Source organism: Manis pentadactyla, chromosome 4, assembly GCF_030020395.1.
Source record: "Manis pentadactyla isolate mManPen7 chromosome 4, mManPen7.hap1, whole genome shotgun sequence".
In the NCBI taxonomy this organism is placed as follows: domain Eukaryota; kingdom Metazoa; phylum Chordata; class Mammalia; order Pholidota; family Manidae; genus Manis; species Manis pentadactyla.
In genome coordinates, this window is record NC_080022.1 from 81,349,405 (window position 1) to 81,371,472 (window position 22,068).

At 44.4% G+C, this 22,068-nt stretch overlaps 1 protein-coding gene across 1 annotated transcript in view; it reads left to right on the top strand.

Annotated features, from left to right (window-relative positions):
* Positions 1–19,175, top strand: part of LOC118923086 (cleavage and polyadenylation specificity factor subunit 6-like) — a 43,414-nt gene extending 24,239 nt beyond the window's left edge. Inside the window, exon 4 of the mRNA XM_057500442.1 lies at positions 18,539–19,175. The gene's annotated coding sequence lies outside the window, so the exon portion shown is untranslated. The remainder of the gene's footprint in view (positions 1–18,538) is intronic.
* The last annotated feature ends 2,893 nt before the right edge of the window (positions 19,176–22,068 follow it).

Here is a 22,068-nt window from a genome sequence, read left to right on the forward strand (position 1 = left end):
ATGTAATCTAAGCCTTTGGCTCTCCAGGGCCTGGCAGTGCCTCCGCGTCCAGGCGAGCTTGGCCTCGGTGCCAGCCTCCACCCGCAGCTTATATGCAGGAGCCGAGGCAGCGCGGAGCGGCGGAGGCGGGGGCTGCAGGCCGGAGCTGGATTGGAGCTGCCTCTCTGTCACTCACCTTGTAACTCTGGCAAGTTGCTAACCTCTCTAAGTCATTTTCCACATCTGTAAAGTAGGGATGATACTATTACTACCTCACAGAGTCATTGTGAAGACTGAAGTTTAAAATGCATTAAAGTACACAGTGACTGGAATGAAAAATTAAAGGCACAGAAACCATTAGTTTAAAGAAATGACAGTCATGAGCTATGACAGTAAAGGAGAATTTACTATTTCTTTTATTTTTTCAGGATACATACAGCATGCTGTAATAATTATTCTTATAATAATATTTCTATAATTATTTAAATGCAATTATTTTAATGATTATTGTAAATATATCATAAGAAGGTGAATGAGCCTCTGCATTAACTTTATCTGGAGATTGGAATGCATGTGAAACAGGGGTTCTTGCTCAACCTGAGAAGTCATTAATTCATCTTCCAGATGTCCTTTTGGAAATGTCCCATAAACCACAATCTCGTATCATTGGAGTGACAAAATTTGGAAAAAAACAAGTCAAAAGATGGATGCAGTCATAGAAAGTCAGGAAAAAGAAAAAAATGTCACTAAAAACCTTAATTCTTTTTTTTCTTTTTTCTTTTTGTGAGGGCATCTCTCATATTTATTGATCAAATGGTTGTTAACAACAATAAAATTCTGTATAGGGGGGTCAATGCTCAATGCACAATCATTAATCCACCCCAAGCCTAATTTTCGTCAGTCTCCAATCTTCTGAAGCATAACGAACAAGTTCTTACATGGAGAACAAATTCTTACATAGTGAATAAGTTACATGGTGAACAGTACAAGGGCAGTCATCACAGAAACTTTCGAAAAACCTTAATTCTTTTAAAAATTGTTTATAGTCATCTCATGTTTATGTTATGAACAGTAGCATATTCTATATGAAAGAATGCTTAAAATCTTTGAGGTTATGCTTATAATTTCTCTAAAGCCTTGTGAAGAAATGAAATATAAAGAATTTCTTAATAGTGATACAAATATTTAAAACAAATGAATGTAAACTTTACACTTGTTGTACTTTCCCAGCCTCCCTCCTTCAAATGCACACTCTTGTTTTCTTTAGGTCCCAAAGGCTCTTTGAATTTATGTGCTGATGATCAGAGAGGAAAATTTCAAAAACTTCCTCTTTAGGGTATTTAGAAATAGAGTAGTCCCCCCATCCACTGTGGCTATGTTCCAGCACTCACAGGGCCTACTGAACCCTCTGTCTACTGTGTTTTCTCCTATACATACATATGGATGATAAAGTTTAATTTATAAATTTGGCACAGTAGGAGATTAACGATGACAATAATAAAATAGAATTATTATAACAATACACTGTGATAACAGTTATGTGAATATGGGCTATCTTTCAGTATAGCTTATTGTACTGTCCTCACCCTTCTTTTTCTTGTGATGACATGAGATGGTAAAATGCCTACATAATGAGGTGAAGTGAGGGAATGACGCAGGCACTGTGATGCAGTGGTTAGGCTACTATTGATCTTCTGACAGCATGTCAGAAGGGGGATCATTTGCTTCCCAACCATGGGTAACTGAAACCATGGGTAAACAGGGACCACTGTATTTTAAACCATTGCACCCTGTTAAACAGAGACTGTCTGGAGATAAGCTAGGTTTGCCTCAAGTTACTGGAGATGTGGTGAGCAGTTGGAATTTAGAATCCCCAAAGCAAACTTAAGCAGGGTAATTGTTGTGTTCTTGGAAAGGGATCAAAATAAGAACTATATGCTAGAGAAAGCTTTTGTTCATAGTTACATCAAAAATAGGAAGGTAAATTTGCTGGGACCTGATTAAGCCTCACTGGATCAAATATGCATCTTATGATCTCACTTCTCCGTGAGTGTTTTGTAGGTGAGAAATGGATAGCCACGCTCTTTGAGATGCAAGAGACTAAAGTCGCAATTGCATGGGTTTGAGTGAGGTGTCTGAGACATTTACAAAGGATTTCCCAGCGACCCAAGGCTTCTCTGAAGTTTACATAAGAGTGCAATTCCTAGGTCCATACCCTCATTTTCTGGAACTCCAAATCACATCCTGCCTGTAACAGTTACACCCTCACTAGCAAAACTCACAATTTTTCTGAGTCTAGGGTTTAGGACTGGGGGCAGGGGAAGCAGAACAGAACACAGCTAGAGATCTAAGTAAGTGAAATGGCCTTCTGTTTTCTTTATTTATGTCGGCACAAAAATTCTCTGAGTGTCTCCCTTAAATGTGTGTTTTTAAAAAATTTCCCAAACCAGACAATGGCCTTTGGTTCATATATATGGACCAAGTGCCCATCAGTAATAGAATGAGTAATCTGAACTATATTCAACACAGTGGAATGCATGACAGAAGATAGAAGAAACATCCTGGTGCTAATGCAACAGTATGGATTGTTGAAGGAAGCCAGAGACACTACAGGGTATAATCTCTGCTTTCTTGTGTATAAAACACAGGAACAGGCAAACTAATCAGGTAGTTACCCTGTGAGGGAGGACATACAAGAGGGTCTTCTGGGCCACTGGTGATAATCTGGTGTTTTATTGCTGTTGTTCTGAGTACTGGTTATACAGCTGTGTTCTTTGTAAAAATTCACAAATTTGTACATTAATAATAGGTACTCTTTCTGTATATTTCATTTCATTAAAAAGCTTTTTTTTAAAAAAAAGACACATGGAAAGCAAGAGACTCTCAATCCATTGGTCAGAACCTTCCCAATTTCAGTCCTGCCCCCTCTACTGATGCTCAGGTCATTTTGCTGTGTACCGTCTATGTCAGGAGAAAGCTTTAAGATTCTTCACAGTCTTCCATGATGGCATCCCTGGTAAACATAGTCAAGTGTTTGTGATTTGGGGAGGCCTAATGATGTACAGATTTCTGTGTCAGGGATTTTGGACACTGTTGACGGACAAGTTATTAAGAACTTCTCAAGGTACTCTTCGGGAGTCATGTGAGCAGGCAGCTAAACCTATTCTTTTGTTCACAAAGATTTCAGGCAGATACAGATTCTTTTATGGAGAGATTGCAGGGATGATCATTTGCTGGCATGGGTTTTGTGTACTTCACTTGGCAATGTGAGATTCCTTAGAGTGGCCCGAATGGTAGGGGGGCCCTAGAAAACTCAGCTATGAGGATGCTGGGACACAGGCCACAAAAGGCCTTTTGAGCACCGAGATGCTAGCCATGCTTTGACTAGTTTATTTGTGCTTTATTTTTATAGAGATTGGTCGATGGTCAAAGTTCTTCCATGGATTTTTAATAAGCAAGCAAAGAAAGCAAATAAATGAACTGATTCACCTTGCTATTTGTTCAGTGAAAGAACAAAGCGGGTTTTAAAGTTGTTTTCTGCTAGTAATGATTGTGGGAATCTGGGCATCTTGAATTCATAAGACGGATTATCTTAAGGAAGTTTTTAAATGCTTGAGTCTTGAAAAGACTGTCAAAATGAAATTTGCTGGGTATTGTTTTTTTGATTTAAAAAATTATGTTTAAGAGCAAATCGAATCCATATGGTTTTATTTCCTAATATTGAAAATACTAAAACATAATTTGGGACATGATTATATGACCAAGAAACTTAGAAAGCTTTAAGAAATGCCTTTTCAAAATTCCTTCAAATAAGAAACCATATTTTGCCAAGAAGATATTTGAGTTTAATTTAAATCCTGAAACATATGCCGGTGGTATATATTCTTCATTTAGCCAATCTCATGTCCTGAAATAAAAGAGGTAAGAAGCTGCTCTATGCACTTTTTTTCCTGCTAGCCTCATTTAGTGATGGGTTAGTAGCCAAAGGAAGATCTTTTCTTCTGTATTTCTGTGAACTATTAGGAGCTTTGCCTTTAGCTTCAGCTTAGGTGATGAGCTATGAGGCAACAGGTAAAGTGGACATAGAAGAATACAGGTGGATAGCCCTGGACCTTTCATCAGGTTTCAAATACTAATTCTGCTGTGCACTGGATATGATAGAACAGGGTTCAGAACATAATACACTAAAATATGAGAACTTTTGGTACCATATACCATAGCAAATTGAATATTTTAAGCTGAAGGAGTTTGAAAAAACTGGCAGAAGCAGGAAGGTCTCTCTGACTTTCTCCCACTTTTCTTCCCTGAAGCAGGTCATAAAATCCTCATGGGAGAGGTGCCCTCCCTACACGCAGAGAAGGACTGTTCTTATCTTCAAGATGAGGGACACCAAGAAAAATCTGGAGGAACAGGCCTTGCTAAGTTCCCCCTTGCTAACTATGCTTATCTTTTGTCCTATGGTATTTCTCCACAACTGTCCAAGCTTCATCTAACTTACCATAAAAAAGCACACACATTTAAACCTGTTTCCTCAGGTTCTCATTTCCTTATGATGGCTCCTTGTCACAGAAAACTTGTGTTACATGAAGTTGTATGCTTTTCTCCTATTAATCTGTTTTAGCAAATTCAATTTTCAGACCTAGCCAGAGACCCTAACAGGGTCCAGGAGACCTTTTTTTCTCCCATCCGGAGAAAGTCCTCTATCCTTTGAGCCTCAGTTTCCAAGTCTACAAAACACAGTAACTCCTGCCTTGGTGAAATCACAGGGCTGTTGTATCACTTGAACTGCCGTAGTTAGGAAGGTTTCAAAATTTACTGTTGTGAAACGTAGGTTTAAAAGTTGCTACCAATTTTTTAAAATAATGAAAACAGTAACAAGGAGTAATAAAACAGCAGGAACCACTCCTAAACCAGAGGCCCTTTGTTTTCAGAAAGAGCTGGCTTTTTGAGGCAGTGGAACTTCTGGGTACCCAGCTTCCCCATGCAGAGCACACTCCTTTTGTGAGCCAGCCGGACACCACTGTCTCCATCCCATGCCAGACGGTCCTGGGCACTACCAGCAGCTCTCAGTCCTCCCCAGTGACAGTCCGCTACAATTCACTGATCTCTCTCTTCTGCTAAGAAGCATGTGGTATTGTGATTTGTAATAAGCAATATATACTTTGGTCTTTGTCTGTAGTTTCTGGCTCACATCTCCCAAATCTCTTGTAATTTCCTAAATAACTAGAGCAACAGAGTGATCTTTTAAAATAATATTTGTTTTTTTCCTCAATTATTGAAATAGCTTCAGAGTGATAAACACGAAGTGGGTATCTTTCATTGTTCCTAACAAACCCCTTTCAAGAGCATCTGATTTATGTTAATGGGGTGGCTTCTGGAAAGCCCCTAGATAATCACAGGGTGGGTGCTGGTGGCCAAGAGCACCAGCCACGTGATTAGAGGGCTGGAACTTTCAGTCCCTCCCTTCCCACCGCTGTGGAGCTGGGGGTTGAATTAATCATCAACGGTTCATGATTCAATCAACCATGTCTATGGAATGAAGCCTCCATACAAATGCAAAAGCATGGGGTTTGGCAAGCTTCTGGGTTGGTGAAGCCCTGGAGGAGCTGGCGGGTGGTGCACCAGCAGAGGGCAGGAAGGCTCTGTGCCCCTTCCCCCATGTCTCACCCTAGGCAGCTCCTCCAGCCCGCTGTTCCTGAGCTCAAGTCTTTTATAATAAATTGGTAATGTAGTAAGAAAATTCCTTTCCTGAGTTCTGGGATCTGCTCTAGCAAATGATTAAACCCAAGGAAGGGGCTGTGGGGACCTCCACTTTATAGCTGTTGGTCAGAAAGCAGCACAGTGTAAGGCAATAGAAAAAGTATCTCTTGGTCTCTGCCCTGGGTTCCTGACACAGAGTTCCTAAAACCCTGGTAATTCCCCCCTGAATGACAAGAGCACTTATCACTTAGGAGCATCTTTTGGTTTATATTTGGTTTTTGACACTGGTTCTTGACAGAGAGTTCCTAAGTCCCTTGGGATTTCCTGGGTGATAGGAGAGTCTTTAGTTCTTATAAGGTGATTCTGGGTGGGCTCCTGGATGGGCACTGGTCTCCAGAAAGACCAAGCCATGATTAGAAGTTTGGAACTTTCAACCCTACTCCCCATTCTCCAGAGAGGCTTGGAAATGGAATTAATGATCCATCATGCCTATGTGATAAAGCCTCCATAAAAATCCCCAAAGTACAGGGTTTGGGGAACTTCCAGGCTGGTGAACACATGGAGGTGGTGGGAGAGCAGTGAGCTCAGAGAGGCCGTGGAGCTCCACACACCTTCCCACATACCTTGCCCTACTCATCTCTTCTGTTTGGGTGTTCGTCTCTAGACTTTCTCGTATCCTTTTATAGTAAACTGGTAAACGGTTTTCCTGAGTTCTGTGAACCACTCTAGCAAACTGATTGAACCTGAGGAAGGACTGTGGGAACATCAGATTTATAGCCAGCTGTCAGAAGTTCACGTCACAGCCTGGACTTGGGACTGGCATCTGAAATGGGGGGCTGAGCCCTTAAGCTGTGGCGTCTGATGCTATCCCCAGGTAGAGAGTGCCAGAACTGCGCTTGTGTCTGAGAATATCTCCGTGTGGGGGAAAAACCCACTCACATTTGGTGACCAGAACTGAAGTGTAGAGAGTAGAGTGTTGAGAGAGAAACACGTTTTTTTTCTCCTTTACAAAGCACCAAGATCCTCTTTCTGGGGTCAGGCTGAGGATTGTAAGAGCGCATCTGTTATAGAGAGATTGGGACTTACCACCCCCAAATACGATTTCTCTGAAAAAACAAATTGTCATAGTCAACCCTTCCTTCAGGAACGGATGAAGTAATCTGACAAAGGTGATTGGCATGAGCAAGTGGGAGGAGTGGCCCCCTCTGCGGTCCTCTGCTGGCCAGAGCAGCAGCAGCAGCCTGGGAACAGAAGCTCTCCTTCAGCCGGACGCTCGGCTTTGACCATCCCTCTCCTTTGACCCTGGCCCAGAAGTCATCTTGGTTTTCTGAAGTTCCTTGGTTTTGATGTAGAGCTAGAGAATTCCTTCCTGTAGGACCAGGGTGCCTGTATCAAAAGCTAAGAAGACACTCTAAGCTTATTAATTCTGTGTGACCTCCCAAACTAGCACCTTGCTTAGATCTGGTCCTTCACAAAGACCAGCAAATCACTGAATACTGAAAGCACTTCATAATTTTTCCATGTCTGTCCCTTTGAACATGAAACAGATTTCACGCAAAAGGAAATAATTTCTCAGGATGCTTGCCTAGCCAATGCAGAGTGCCAAAAACTGGCATGTCTTGGTCAGCCAGAGTGAAGGGGTTGCCTACTTTAACATCATACCCACAGGTGTTTCTGCTGAAGGGGCCACCTTGCTGTCTCATACGTAGGATCCTCTTTATCTCCCTCCCTCCTCGATGCTCTCCTCCAGCCACAGGAAGTGGCTGGGATGGGTCCTATGTAGTGAGTCCGGCAACCTCTGACATGACTGAGCTCAAAATGATGAGCTCACCCAGGAGTTTCAACTAAAAATATTGAGAGGATGATTTAGCACCAGGAGCTGAACCCCAAGGGGCATATTCAGAAGCAGATGGAGCTGGGACAGTGTAGGGTCCATGGTCATGACGTCCAAAGTTAAGGGTGAGCAGGAGGTAAAACCCTAAATAAGCACCAGTCAGGAGGAAAAATAATCCTAAGAGGAGGGAAAGAGCACAGTAGAAGGTAGAAGAGCAGAAAAAGAGTAGCTGAGAATATTTCCTGAACGTTCTGTTTCTCTTCCTGCATTTTGGTGCACTGCCAATGATAAACCTCTATCCTTTTGATCTGACCTGAATAAATACATATTCCTTGAAGCCTCAAACTGGAAAAGTCAGATTAGCTGAATGCACTGCTCCTTCCCTTTCACTCAGGGGAATCTCAGATTATTCTTGTTAGGCATTCTCAGTGCTCCTTTGCACTTGCTAACTCATCGGCAACCCTACAAACAGTGCCGGCCTCAGACTGGCGTCTCTAATTTATAGGACTGAATAATTACATAGCACTATCATCATTTCTGGTTCCCTCAGAGGTCTGTTGACAGGGGGCTCATTTCTCTTCTTTCGGCTGAGAAATCACTGAGGGTCCTAGAGCTCATTGAGTCGCACGGCCTTTTCTCCCTGGGATTTGTAGGGAGGGGGAGAAAGGAATTCTTCAAGAAAGCATTTCGGACTTCCAAACCTTAAGAGAATGAAAGGCCCATCGCCATGTGACACTATCCTTTGATTTTGTGTATCAGGCTGTCGGGTACTTAAAGAAAAAGCCTCAGGCAGCAGCTGGGAACTTTCCGGCAGCAACTGCTGGCCCCGTGCTGACTGGTTGGACTGGTATCGGTCAGGGCCAGGACTCAGTGGGTCGGTGTTCATTGCACCGGTGCAGGAGCAGAGGTATCCACACCTGCTGGAAGGCAAAATTGCCAGGACCCAGACCTTTTCATCTTTCTATGTTCAGAGAGGTTTTTATTGCACAATTGAATGCTTAATGGTTTGTTTGCACTCACAAGTTTACCTAAAGTTGATTTTTTCAGTTCGTTGCTCTTAAAAAGAGTTATTTAATTGTAAACTTGCTTTGCAAATGAATTTAAAACAAGTCAGGCTGATCAGACTAGCTTTGCTTCTGTCATTGTTTTCTACCTTGAAAAGCATTTGAAGCTACTTACAGGAAACCACATTTTCTTAAAACACTGCAGCTCATTCTTTTTAAACATACAGAAAATCTGACTATTCAGGTCTTGCTGCTTAGTCTTTTCAATGTACAAAAGCAATTGGGGTCAAGGCTGTGGGCTGAAGGAGTAAACAGCGTGTCTCCTCCCCAGAATGGAGGGGGCCAAACAGCTTTTGGGAGGCCAGCTCAAAGGGAACAGTCCAGAAAATCCTAACTCACAGGTCACTGGAGGTACCATTCTAATCTGAGGCACCTTCACCCCCATTTCTGAGATGCTCAGGAGCCTAGTTCCTGTTCTGAGGGCAGCACCATGGCTGGGACTTAAAAAGACCTAAAAAGAGACAAAGGAGTGCCATGCTCTCCCCGCCAAGCATGAAACAGAGGCCCCTTTGTGTAGCTTCTCTTTGGTCTCCCTGCCTCTGTTCCAGAATAATTTCCTCCATGAAAAGAGTGGGTCAGGGCCCCAAGCAGCAGCTCTGTCCCCCTACCCTTCCCCCCACCCTCATTGCTTTCCCTTTATCCCACTGGGAATTCCCAGCAGCGGAGTGTCCCTAGTTCACCTCAGCATAAAACTCTCTTTCTTCAAAAAAAAGTGTCCGAATGATCCTCCGAAACAACAGCTCTGATTAGCACGGTGGCATTCTTTCCTTGTGGGGTGGGGAACCCTGGGCCTGATGAATTAGCACCCTCCCTAAGCAACCAGCTCTCACCCCTGTCCAGCATGAGCAAGAAACTTATTTCCCAGTCTCTGCTCATTACCAGTCACAATTTCAACTGAACAGACTGAATACATTAACATGTCCTCAGGCTTGCTTTAGTGGAATACTGTCTTTGTGGCACAGGGACAGAGACCACCCTTGGCCTTAAAACAGATGGGGCCACTTCCTGCAGCCCTAATGAGCTGTCCCACCAGCAAAGCATCAGGAACCCACCACGTACAGTGTGGTTGTGTATACAGATCTCATTGAAGCCACACAACCCTGGGAAGAGGGCGTGAGCTGCTTTACAGATGATGGATCCGAAGCTCAGAGAGGTGAAGTGACTGGGCTAAGAACACACAGCAAATTAGCAGCTCAGTCGGCCTGAGGCCCAGCTCTGTCTGGCCTAAAGTGCTCACCCGTAGCCCCACATCCTCTGCAGCTGCAGACTTCTGCTGGCTTGGAGGGAAGGAAGTGCGGCAGCCAGCTACAAAGGGAGTGCTTTTTTTAATAGGCTAAATATTTGTTTATTAATAGACTAAACGAAAAAATCCTATTGAGTTGCTCACCAGTCAATCATGATCTGATTTCTTTCTGGCCACAATAGTTTACTGTTAATGCACAAATTATGGTCACCTCGTGTTTAAGGAACAAGCTAAGGCCTCCAGCTTCATGCAGAGGGGATGAAGTCAGGTCTTCATGGAGGGCCAGGAGAGAACCATCCTGTTACCCCACTCAGAACACCCTTCCCGGTCCACCAGGCAATACTAACCCTGGATGCACTTCAGCGCAGATGTCCTAGCTGCTTTTTCTGCCCACTGCCCACAAGCTCTTCTTACCCTATCAGGCCCTTTTCAGTGAAGCCTTCATGATCCTCCCAGGCAGTTCATTGCCCCCTCCCTGCACTCAGAGCACTCTGGGCGAGGTGGTGGGTGCTGTGATTCACCACCCAGATGCCCCTAATTGGATGACTTGTTGCCCAGCTGCTGAAAGTACTGTCGGTACACAGCTGTCCAGCTCCCCAAAGATTTCCCAGGGCACCCAAGTCATGCCCCTTTCTGCGGGCTCACACTCAATGACCGATTAGTGCAGAGTGTGATGTTATCTCAGCCTAACTCCGAGGGACATTTCCAGCACCAGAGGTCCCTGTGGTGGCTGAGGCCATCAGCAAGCCTACATTGCAGCTCACTATCTCCTTCTGCTCATCCTGCCTCCTCCCCACCCTTCCACAGAGGTTGATCCCAAGGGCACCCTGCATGCCCAGCTCTGTCTCAGAGTCTGCTCCCTGGGGGGCCCAGCTGCCCCAGTTGCCCTTAGACCTCTGTGCATGACTGTCTTGTCCTTTAGTTTCTGAGCTCCTCAAGGGCAGGAGGTGAACCATATTCATTTCCAAACTCACAGTGCCTAACTCAGGCCCTGGCATATAGTAGGTGCTCAGGAGATGCTTGTGAAATGAATAAATGTAGTCACTTACAAGCTGTTATGAAATGAGAGATTGAGAGTCTGGATGCTTGCAGATGCGACACCTCAGTCAGTGTCTTCTGTTTATTTTATTTGTCTGTTGCCTTCCCAGAAGAGTATGCATTTCTATTATCCCCCCAAGCAATTCCACAGTCCAAACTGGAACTTGGCTGGACTCCTTCCTCTTCCCCTAAACTCATATCCTTCAGGACAAAAAACTGGGACTCAGGATGTGGTCTCTCAGGCGCTACTGCAGTAAGAGGAGAAGCCAGGACCAGAAGCTGTCAATAGTCCAGGCAAGGCGGGAGCCTGGTTATTCCAGAGCAACAACCTTGTGCTCTGTAGCACCCTCCACGAGTATGTATTTTTCTCTTAGTTGATTTTTACTCATTTTAACTATTGCAATTTTTAAAAAATATCCTGTTTCAGGTGAGATAAATGTGTTTTTCACACCTGGCCAGGTGAGTCCCAGGGGCTACCTGGCGGTCGTGGTGGCCATCGTGCTGGCCCAGATGGAGGAGTGTCAAGCAGATTGGGGCAGAGTTAGCAATCAAGGCCAGGAACTTGGGAAGAACAGTGATTCCTTTCCATAATTCTTTCTTGAGGGCACTTCAGAGATAGGGGTTCCCATCTCCATTTCCCCCGGCTGAGTAAGGAGGAATGAGCAGTCCTTTGAAGGGAAAAGCGCCAGTAAGCTTGACATGAGGGACCCCAGTGGGCACTTTGAAGCTCCATGGATCTCAAGTCATAACCCTTTATGACCTGGGGGTTATTGTGTCGGGGGCTTCAGTATTATGGCCCCAGGTTTACCTGTGAAGTAGCCTGGGCCCAGCCACCACCAGCTGTAGCAGCTCCTTGCTGGGTTGTGGTGTAGTACTTAAGCCAAAGGAAAAACAGAGGAAGAGAGGCTTGTTCCCTCAGGGAGGTTCTGCCTCCTGCCCTAACCAGGCCAGGCACATTCCTCATGGGATCTCCAGCTCAACGTGGCTCTCTGAGGTGACACAGGAGGCCCTCCTCAGGGAGGACACACCTCTCGTGTGCAGCAGGATGGGGTGTTTGTGTGAGCACCAGTGTATAAACAAGTGTTGCCCGTGTGTTGCACAGCAGACTACAATGTAATAAAAATGCATCTTTATTTGCCATCTCTCAGCATTCTTTATGATCTGTTTACTACTGGTGATACTTCCCTGCCCCTGGATGAGAACTCCAGCAGCCCCCAAGAATGTTTTGCTTATTAGATAAGGGGCAATCCTACAGTCTTTTCAGACAGCAAGCACGGAGCTGATGTAGCAATAGCACGTCCATCCGTGAGCACAATCAAAACTGTGAACCTGATAAAATGCCAAACCCTGTCTCCTTCCCCAGAGGGACCCCTGTGGGCTGGAAGCCAGCTGTGGAGAACTGGGTGATGGTCTGGCAGACTTCTCCCCAGTCCCTCCTGGGCTGGCCCATGGGGAGGAAAGAGGAGAGAGGCGAGGAAAAGTCTCGTTTCCTAGATGGGATTGTTATAATCTGGCCTCACCTCTCAGGGCTGCCAATCATCTAAAGCTGGCTGTATCGCTTGGGGTGCTCTCATGAGCAACTTACAGGTTCCCCACCAGGCCTTTCTCCCTGGCAGTGCCCTGGGCCTCAAGTCAGGGCATCTCTAGTTTGAGGGTTCCTGGCACTCCTTCTTCAGCTCCAGGCATTTACCTTCAACTTCTCACTGCTGGGGGCTTTCTGCCCCAACAAGTGGTCTTTAGGCCAAGATCCTACATGAGATCTCTCTCCTGACAGTCCACTGTCCCTACGCCACACAATCCTCATCCCCAAATGCTTGGGCAGCAGGTCAGCTGTGCCACAGCAGCAGCCTCCTGGCTCAACTCCCAAAGCCGGGGGTCTGTCAGGCTCTTGCTTTTGGGCTCCCAGGTGGGGTTCACCCTGGCCCCAGTTACAGAGGTCACACGTGGAGCTCTGTGGAGAGTGAGGAGGCAGGCAATCTTCCCTGCCTGGGGGAAGAGAGCAGGTGGGCCCATAGCACAGCCTCCCCCACCTGAATCCTCATGGACTCCTCCTTGCTCCCCATCTCTTGGTTCCTTCTCTCCTCCAGGCAGTGAGGAAGTTCAGGGTCATGGAACAGTTTCTGTTGAAACTATGCACACGGAGATTTGGCACCTTGATCTGGGATTGCGAACATATTGTGTGTTGGTGCTTAGTTAAAGCTTCAATTTAATATCCTGTTATGTAAGGTTTATAAGTATTGTTTATTCTGTAAATGTTGATCCTTACATTCCAATCATGTAATTAAAATGATCCAGTGATTAAAATACTGTGTCAACGCTGTTATAAAATGATGTTTTAGTCTGAACACATCCTCAGAAAAACTCAGGCTCTTCTTCCACAAAATGTGACCAGTTTATACAGGTGTCCAGTGAATTGAATCAATACACATGGGTGAAATTCTAAAAGCTGAGCTGAGGGAACAGTGGATGGTAGAAATAAGCTGTTTATCTTGAAGCTATAGCACAAGTAAACACTACGAATTAAACAGCCTGCAGGATTCATGAAGCTGACTCATAATAAAGTGAACACAAAATCTTGTGGTTTGGGCTACACTAAAATAAGCGGTTCCAAGCCTGTTTCTTTAATAATAGGCTCTTTCCTGTTTAGATAAAGAGTGTATCAAGGAATTGATGCAAATGTGCTTCTGCCCACTGTTCTCATTGTTCCCCTTTCTTGCTAAAGTTACCAACTTCACAGGATGTGAGACTTAAATGAGATACTATGTGTCACTAAGCTTGTTGTACAAGAAAACCTAAATAATTGTAGTTAAATAAGAATCTGAATCATGCTTTTCTTCTCCCTCCTTCTTGAACTTCTCCTTTTTCCATCCTCCTCTGCTGTGTTGGTTCTCAGTGAGAACTGACGTTCTCTGGCCAAGGCTGAGGCAACCTTGCTCTACGGGAACTTGGCTCATTCATTTACTCAGCCAGTATTTATTGAGCTCCTACTGTGTGCCTGTCTCTCTTCAAGGCCCTGGAGATTCAGTGCCAAGAATGACAAAGTTTACATTTGAGGGGCCATAAACAAAGAGATGGTTAGACCTATGATGTAATTTTGAAGACTGTTAAGTGCTATGAAGAAAGGGAAACAAGGTAATGGGATAGAGGAGAGCAGTGGGGGCTGGGGACTGTTTTATGTGGAAAGACCCAGGAAAACTTCTCTGGAGAAGGTGACATTGGAGCAGAGTCCTGAAAGAGGTAAGGAATAGAGCCACAGGAGGATCTGGGCAATGTAAACAGAAAAAACATGTGCAAAGGTCCTGAGGTGGGAAACAAGCTTGGCTTAATCTTAAGAAAACAAAAAAGCCAGTGTGGCTGGAACAGAGCGGCTGGAGAGAAGGTTGTTGGGGATGAGCCTGGGGGCATGGTCAGGGGCCAGATCACATGGGGCCTCATGAGGCATGCTAAAGAGTTTGCTTAGGTCATATTCTAGGAAGTGATCAGAAGCTATTGGAGGGTTTTGAGTCATGATAATTGCTAGGTATTTTTAAAGGATCGCTCTGATTCCCATAGGGGAGCGGGTGGGGGGATAGGTGAAAAGGATAAAGAGGTTTGAACTTCAAATTACAAAATAAACTAGTCTCAGGGATGTGAAATACAGCATAGGGAATATAGCCAGTAATATTGTAATATCTTGGTATGGTGACAATCAGAAACCACACTTAGGGTGGTGAGCATTTAGTAATGTATGTAATTGTCAAATCACTATGTTGTACATCTGAAACCAATATAATATTGTATATCAACTATATTTCAATAAAATGGAAAATAAATAACAGGCTCACTCTGGCTACTGGAGAATACAAAAGGACAAGAGCAGAAGCAGAGGGAGCAATCAAGGTGTTACTGAAGGGATGGAGAGGCAGTGTAACATGGTGGTTAAAGCTCTGGAGCCAGATGCTGGGGCTTGAAGCGTTCCTCTGCCACTAGTGAGCAGTGTAAGTAAGCACGGACAAGTTAAATAACTCCTCTGTGCCTCAGTTTCCTCATCTAAAAAATAGAGATGATCATAGTAAGGGCTACCACCTTGTGTAATTCTAGGTGGAATCACCCCCTGGAGCCCAGTGAACACAGTGTGAATGGGACCACATGGAGTTGTGCAACACAATGGTCTCGATAATAGTTCCTACCTCATTGGGTTAAACTGTCACACACTTAGAAAGTGCTTAGAACAGTGCCTGGCATCTAAGAAGAGCTCAACAAATATCAGCTATTATTTGTAGTTGAGGGGGGAGAAGATGGCAGCTTGGGTTAAAGTGGTAAGAGTGGAGTGGTGCTAAGTGTTAAAGTTTGAAATAAAATGTGAAGAAAAAGCCTGTACTGCCTCCCAGGGGCATAACCCAATACTGATGATGGAAGCCAAGGACTTGGTGGGTTTTTCTCAGTCTAACTCATTTTGGAGGTATGTTTTTCAGTATCTTCCCCACCAATACATTTTCCATCTAAAATGATGAACATATGTAGTGTATTTTATAGAGTGAGTATGAGGATGAAATAAGATACTGCATGTAAATCCCCCAGCTTGGTGCCAAATACACTTTGCATTGTAATAAATGTAAGCTACCATCATCATCATCACCATCACCACCATCATCACCATTATCACCATTATCACCATCCCATCACATCAACACCATCATCACCATCACCATCATCACATTCACCATCATCACCATCACCATCACCATCATCCCATCATCTCATCACCATCATCACCATCAACATTACCATCAACATCACCATGATCACCATGATCACCATCACCATCATCATCCCATCATCTCATCACCATCAACATCACCATTATTGCCATCACCACCACCATGACCATCATCTTCATCACCATCACCATCACCATCACCATCACCATCACCATCACCATCACCATCTGAGCAGCTCAGTGTTCCTGCAGAACTGATGCACAGGCCTCAGACTCCAGGGGAGAGAACTCGGTGGTTTTCCCCTATTGTGAGGATAACTTAAGGGCCTAGAGGCCTTTGGGAATTACTGTCCTGAGGCTCTGATGTCCTGGTGGTCATCAGGGTAGTTCCTGAAAGGCCTTTGTGCCAGCAGACACATTCCATGGCCCCCAAAAGATAAAAACCAGCCCAACCAGGAAAAGAAGCACCAAAACATTAATAATGGGATATGATTCAAAAGGCATGATTCATCTGTATTTCACTGATTTTTCCAATCATAAAACCCAAATCAACCATTTAAGGTTAGGAAAGTTGTTTAGGTTCTGTACCCTCCTCTCACACTTGGCCCTAATGAATCTCAAACGTGAGTACTGGAGGTGGCAGAGCCCCGAGCAGGCCCAAGAGCTGTAGGCACCTCCTCCCAGATCTCCCTCATTCCCCCAGCATGGTGGCTGTGGAGTAGCAGGTGTGGGTAGGTCTAGGTAGCTGCTCTGTCCCCCTCAGCCTTAGGCCCCAGTCATGATGCTGGAGGGTTACTCATGCACTATGAGGTGATTACCCCATTTTATTCTTGATGTCTAAGACATATAATTCCTTCTTCAAAAGTTGTAAAGGTGAGACTCTGGCCAATAACTTGACATAAAAAGAAGCCTCCACTTTCGTGTTCTCAGGTTTGGAAATGATTCCTGCTATGAACCAGTCATCATGGAAATGACTCAGCCTTTCTCTCCTGTGTTAATAAGATTTTATTGTCTTTGGTCCTGACTCAGACTGGCTGGGAGCAATGCTGGGATTATAGAAGCTATACCCAAGTATGTCACTGTGTAACTGTTTACTTGACTTACCCTGATACTATGCAAATAGGGACAATTCTGGTCCATTGCCTGCCTTCCAAGTAGGCTGCACTCTTAGCCCAGTGCATTTGATGGACATCTGTTACTCTTTGTTCTCTCCTGCCAGGGAATCTAGGCCACAGTTCTGCACTCAAAACAGGGCATCTGAGCTCTTTGCATCTATAATATCAACCATGCTTAGTATCTTCTCAGGGGTCCGAGTGTGAGAACTGATCCAGGTCCAGGTTTCAAATGAATAATTAGGGGATCTCTGGTCTTTTTTTAGTTGAAATGATCAGGGGCACATCTGGGGAGAGCAGCCAGCAGAAGAGATCAGGGATTCAACCACAGGAGGAGAAGCATCCCATCCGTGATGTGAGCCTCCTTGGAACACTTGGTCCTGAGAGGAGCCTCTTTTCTCATCAAATTCCCACACCAGCCCCCCTCTCTCTGCCCTCTAACCAAGACCAAGGAAAGGAGCCCAAATCAATGCCTGCAGATTTCCTCAGAGCACCGAATTAGAATTGATTAGCTGGCAGCTGGACATGGCTATGTAAAGCATTGTAAAGATGGAGAGTCCAGCTGGGTGACCTATTCCAAGTCCTTAATGGGGAGAAGCTGCCTCAACAGCGTCTGGCAGAAGTCCTTCTTCTAGTTCACTGATAAATATCAGCTGAATTGGTTTAGATACTAGGAAGTTATCTGAAAATATTGATAAATAAAACCTGCAGTATGATTCCCCTTCCTCTGCAGGCTTGGGAGGTTGTATACATTCGCAAACGATGCTCTGGAGACCTGGTGTGGGGTGGGAGCTGCCTTGAAGCAAGGGGAGAAGAAAAGGTGGTTAATTTGTGCTGGGTAAATGGTGATCCATCCAGCATGAACACCATGTATACTGAATGCCACCTGGAATTCCTTTTGTGATTGCTTATTTATAAGCAGGATGGGCCAGAATCTTTCTGGGAAGAGCCTGGGGGAATCAGGTGGCCTCGTGAGGTGGGGTCCTTTGTCCTTCTGTAAATATGAGGACACAGAGAATGGAGGGAATCTTTTCCTGAGGCCTGGCAGCCATAGCTGTGGTTTGAGGAAGACAAAGAGAGTGACAGTAGTGAGCGAAGTGAACAAGTGTTTCCTGAGAGGAGGATTCTCGGAGCTCCAGGGGGCTTGAGGGTGGCAAGAAGGGGTTGACAGAAAGGGGTGTGCGGGTGTTCGCTGGAGCACTTCCCGACTTCCTTCAGGACAAAGGCTCCCATTTCATAGTCCTGGTAACTTTTGTCCTGTCCCCCCAACAACTTTGCACAAAATGCCCACTGAATATATCCATGAAGGCTTGTCTGCTTAGTCACTCCTTCCCTATCAGTGGTGGTCTCTCTCCTCACATCTCACTCCCTTGCTGACTCACAGCTCGCTTCAAAGCTGCAGTTTATGCACCTTGGCAAGATAGTTTTGTAACACCACAGCTGCTCCCTGGCCTGTGTGCTGTTTGAGTTGCTGTGTTATGAAGGCCATAACAACATCTGAAGCCAAGTTCACCACACAGGTCAACAGTATTTAATGTAAAGTCCCCGGTTCCATTCCCAAGTCTCCCTCTCCCATAAGATATTTAGAAATGTCTAAATAGCAATGCAAAAAGAAAGAACTTAATTTACTTTTGTCTCTATAAAAAAATAGTATTTTCCAGGCTTCCCAGGTCAATATTAAGATGTCTTAAGTTATCAAAGTGCCAGTAGCAACAAAGCACAGTGAGTCCTGGATGCAGGGAAGAGGGAAGGAGCAAATATTCCTAATATTTACTGAGTGTGCTGTGCCAGGCACCATGGGTGCTCTGCGCACATTTTAACCTTCACAGGAACATGGTGTTAAGAAGCATGATTAATCTCATTTCACAGCTAAAGAAAGTGGGGCTCAGAAAGGCTCAGTGCTGTGCGCCAGTTCACAAGACACAGAAGGTGCAGCCAGATCCACATCTGCAAGACTTCAAAGCCAAGATCCTTCCCACCATGTTCTCGCCACAAAACCCCAGGATGGCTTCTTCTGGCTCTGGAGTCTCCCTCAACCACTAGCACAGACAGTGGCTCTTGCTTTCTGTTGTAACAGCCAAGAGTACCACTATCTACGTTTTTGTGTGGGGAAAAGCAGAATCACCTGCTTAACAATAAAAACACCTTTTAGATGTAATTGCTTTCTAATTTACAAACTTCTTGACTCCATATGATTTAATTCTTACCACGGCCCCATGGGGCCCCATGGGGTTGGCATTATTGTTAGGGATCGTGAAGAACACTTGTTTTGCCAGCCCTCATATCCATTTCTTTTTTCTGAGTGCATTTCAGGGCTTCCTTAGGGGATTACCCTTCCTCCACCTCTGCCCATACTGTTTGCATACTTCATTCCTTTCTTCCGCAGTAGAAGAAAATGTAAATTTTAGAGCAAAATGCCTTCAACAAGTGTGACCATAATGAAGAGTTTCATTTTGAAAATAATTTCAGAATGTCTGAGTTTTGTTTTTCATGTGTAGTTTTGTACAGGCTACATTTGGAATCAAAACAAAACAAAATAAATGCCCACCCAAGTAATACAACTGAAATATTATTTTAGAGCAGAGCCTTGTCAATTTTTTGTATAAATCTGGGGTCATTTAATTATTTTGAGAAGTCTGCAGGCTTGACAACACATCCTATAAGAAGATCGTATGCTGATTGGAACTGCTAAGAGAAGTCTGCCTGTAAGGATTTTACTTCTTCAGACTTCATGGAACAAACCCTTGATTATCCAGAATGAGAGAGAAAAAAGAAATGGGGATGTACGACATTGCTAAGCGAAATGCAAATGTCCTGGACGATTTTAACAGACTGAGAGTTGTGTTAGTGAGTCCACTTGGTTTTCAAAGCATTTCACTGCTTTTCATCATGTAGCACCCTGTCTCTCCCTACGTTTGCTGATTATGGTGCTGATGATAACACCAGCCCTTTCTCAATAAAGTCCTCTGAAGATAAAGCTCAGATTGGCTGTGCAGAGCTCGAGGCCATACCTAGAGTTGAACACCACTTTGAGGGCAGCGACCCACCCAGTGGTGCTGTTGACATCTGAGCTGGGATGTTCTTCCTAGTGTAGAACTTTCTCCTTTACTACAGGATGTTTAGCAACTCTGCCCCCTTCATTAAATGCTTGCAACACTCTCCAGTCATTGTGACAGCCATGGCACCAAATTTCCAAATGCCCTCCCAGAGGTACTGCCCCCGCCCCCTTCTGAGTTGATAACCACTGGAGAATTGACTCTATGGGTCTGAAGATGTTAGCTTTGGGGACCTCAAAGGAGTAAATGTTTAAAGATTAACTGAGGCATATTAAAAAGTTTTAAGAGTTTATTTGCACAAAAATAAATTTGAATGGGACAGTGCCAAACCCGAAGTGGTTGGGGTGCTGCAAGGACAGGAGCTGGGGATTGGGTTAGACTTCTATAAAGAAACTGCAGAAGCCAAGAATGAAATTTTTTTATTATCTCCAGCTTAAATCCTAGTGGTTGGTCATCCTTAGGGTTTGATTTCATAGCCTTGGGGCACTTACAGGTTTAGATTTTGGTTAGCTTACGTAGGCTGTCACAGGGCTTACAGCCACTTCAGTCTAATGACCTCCTTGTTTAGTGAATTTAATATATGAAACCTGCACCTTAACTCAACCTTAACCCACTGTGTGTCTCTGCTGTGAATGTGCTCCTCTTGTTCCTTTGGTTGTCAGGAGAAAAACAGAGACTTTGGGATTTTGGTGTTCATGACCACATCTACCCTGGACCTGCCTACTAAATTGCTTGCACATGCTAAAGACCTCGTGCATTAGAATTCAGACTCTGGGGTTACTCCCTGAGAAGGAAATGTTCTAGAATTCTAGGAAATGGTATGGAACCAAAATGAGAGCAACATACAGCTTCTGAAACCCTTGTCCTGGGCAGCAGTGTGGGTAAAAAGATGACCCCAGCTGGTGCCACCATCCTTGCCCTTGACCTCCCCATCTGAGGGGCTCACCCAGAAGCTCTCCCTGTACCTTTCCTTCAGGTGGCTGGCTGTGCTCCCGAATGAGTTGTTTTGTTTCCTGTCGATCTCTGTGTCCAGGGCCCTTAACACATGGAAACTTTTATAGCTGGTCAGTGTGCTATTGAGAGAAAACATTTTAAGGATATTTTAGACAGGTTACAGAACTTAGAGGGGGAATACCTGGGATGTCCTTGCACAGGTCTGCTTTCCTACAGGAATTAAGATATGGTCTCTACAATATTTGCAAGACCACCTGGATGACCATTCCATTTTCAAGTACATCTAGATCAGAAATCCAATCTGAGCAGCTGCCTTAAGGGAGCTTATAACTGCTTCCTTGGAAACTAATTTATCTAGAATAGAGTGACCACTCAGCCCACAGGAATGTAAATATGTGGACCACTCCAAGCAATGTAGAGTACTCATGAAGGTCTGGAAATTTGAAGGAAGAAGTGTAGTGATGAAGAAGAGAATATTTTAGACAATGACATTCTAGATTTATTTTAGATTTACTCTACTGGCTGTGTGATTTTGGGAAAGTCACTAGGCCTCTGTGACCCTCTCTGCTATCAAACAGAACTACATAATAATATAACAGGATTATAATAAAAGGTTGTTGAGAGAATTACATGAAATAAAGTGAAGAATTTTGTTAATTCCTGGCATCTAGTGAGTACTCAATATAGTGTAATTATTATGGTGATTATCCCTTGGAAAGAAGAAGACACTCTGGAGAAAATAAAGCTTTTGTGGGAGAGAGAAAGTAGAGGGAGAGGAAAGGCAAGGCCTGAGAAGTAAAAACCTTTTCTACGATTAGGAATTTGTTAACCACAAAATATTGTTATGGTTTCAGAGAAACATAAGGGCATAGGAAAAAAGCAAAAAGCTGTGGTGATGCATATAGGATATTTAAAGGAATAGTTTTAAAGGCAAAAATTTTAAGGCCTGGAATCAAGCTACTAGAATTTAAAGTAGGTCTCCTTGCCCACCAAGAGGGACTGTTAATCTGGATTCCTTAGAGATCAAAGGGATTTCTTACATTCTTCTGGGGGCAGTGAGTAACCGAAGCCTGCATCAGCCCCATTTAAGGGCAGAGCCTGCAGGCTCCAGATTGCACCGCAGATAACGCAGCCGCCTTCTGGACTGGGGCAAAGAGCTCAGGCCTTCCCATCTTCAAGGGGCAGGAGGGAGCCAGCTCACAGAGCAGGGCAGGTTATGGTAAGTGCCTGCAGAAGCATGAGTGCTGAACTTGATTTTAACTGAAAATAATATGCTGACCATTAGAAAGCCTGGTGGAAGGGTGGGGCTCAGGGGTCTGGAGAAGGAAGAACAGACGTGTGAGATGTGATGCACGCCACCGGGCAGGACGGTGCTATCAAGCTCTTGGA